Genomic DNA, 1,524 nt, shown 5'->3' with positions numbered 1-1,524 from the left:
TTGATCCATACAATATCGCGATAATCGACCTGAAGTTCAGTTTCCATTTGAAAAAGAAAATAACATGAATGAGTAAAAAAAGTATATTTAGTAACACATTTGTAGGTGAGTGAATTGTAGGATACTAGGAGATAACCCCCTTGATAACCTATTTAAGTTTTTGATTTGTAGTGATTGGTCCCAAATCTTCTAACTTATAGTTTTTCGTGTTCTAACCCTATTTGTGTTCTTATTGTTTTATCCGATCTAGCCCAATCAAGACTCTCAGCTACATAATATCATATCAATTTGTTCTTCAGAATGTATAAGCTCCTCAAAGTTCAATACAAGATTTTGAGAGCGAATTGGTTAGCTCTTTAAGAGTATTCATAAAGTAACAAGGGTTACAAAACAAACAAACAAAAAAAAAAAACAAAAACTATTAAGATATGAACTAAATACCATACGAATAGGTTTGTAGTCTATAAAAGAATAGCTCCTTTGGTAAATTATATAAGTTTTTGTTGACCCCAAATCTTTAATTTATGGTTTTCTCAGGTTCTCACCCTATTTGTCCTCAATCAAATAATGAGAAACTATGGGAGTTAGATTAGGTGATCAATAAGATCAGAACATGAAAAATAAGATTGTTTGAAGTACATATGATATGCGACTCATTTTAATTTGAACTATTAAGTATATTACGACATTGTGGAAAGTTACTGATAGATTATTGGTTCTCTGTTAGTAGGGATTAGCGGACAACTCTATAAATATAGATCTCACAACATTACACAAATCTTAAAGGGAATGACCCTCGTGCTTGCCAACTACTATGTATCTATGTGGTGAATTGCTTCATATTGACAAGTTTCCGATCTAGAAAATTTATTTGAAATAAATTTCTTACTCATTTTCACCCACGATATTATTATGAGACTGTATCAGCTGAGTCCGTTCAAGTTGAACCAATGACTTCATCGTCTTTGACCGTGGAAAGCAAGATATGCATGTTGTTGTAGCTCCAGCAATCTAGTTATTTCTCTTGTTCATGTGATTTTGACCTAGGTTCATGACAGTTCCTTCACCAAAGTTGAAGCTCTTGTTCCTACGAACACAATGCTTCAAGAATTGTACGTTATTATTCCATAAACAAGGATAAGTTTGTGTTAAATTACCTCTCATAAAAAGTAAACGTTTTAAGAGTTCCAATAATTGACGTAATTTCCATATAGAATTGTCCAATAAAATACTAAAAATGATCGAGTTTCCATGTTTGTAAATCACAAATCTGCCCATAAATACAAGCTCTACAATCACAAATGAAATAACCCAAGAGATAAATTAACTATATCATTCGTTTATCAATTTCTAAGAGATGGCCAAGTTTCGAGTTTGCTCCCCATTGTTCCTTGCTCTTCTTTTCTCATGTTTGTTCATCCGATATAGTCTATTTTAGTCTTCAAATTATTAGATATCTCTATTTTGATCTTTTTTTTTTTTTTTTTTTTTTTTTTTTTTTTTTTTTTTTTTTTTTTTTTTTTT

General features: G+C 30.8%; 1 long non-coding RNA gene across 1 annotated transcript in view; it reads left to right on the top strand.

Moving 5' to 3' along the window:
* The first annotated feature begins 1,328 nt into the window (after positions 1–1,328).
* LOC111456067 overlaps positions 1,329–1,524 on the top strand; it is a 964-nt gene continuing 768 nt past the window's right edge. The window contains exon 1 of the long non-coding RNA XR_002712693.1: positions 1,329–1,409. This is a non-coding gene — a long non-coding RNA (uncharacterized LOC111456067). The remainder of the gene's footprint in view (positions 1,410–1,524) is intronic.

The sequence above is a fragment of the Cucurbita moschata genome, unplaced genomic scaffold, assembly GCF_002738365.1.
Source record: "Cucurbita moschata cultivar Rifu unplaced genomic scaffold, Cmos_1.0 Cmo_Scf00002, whole genome shotgun sequence".
In the NCBI taxonomy this organism is placed as follows: Eukaryota; Viridiplantae; Streptophyta; class Magnoliopsida; order Cucurbitales; family Cucurbitaceae; genus Cucurbita; species Cucurbita moschata.
Note: the sequence above shows the minus strand (reverse complement) of the source record. Positions and strands in the feature narration are given on the sequence as shown.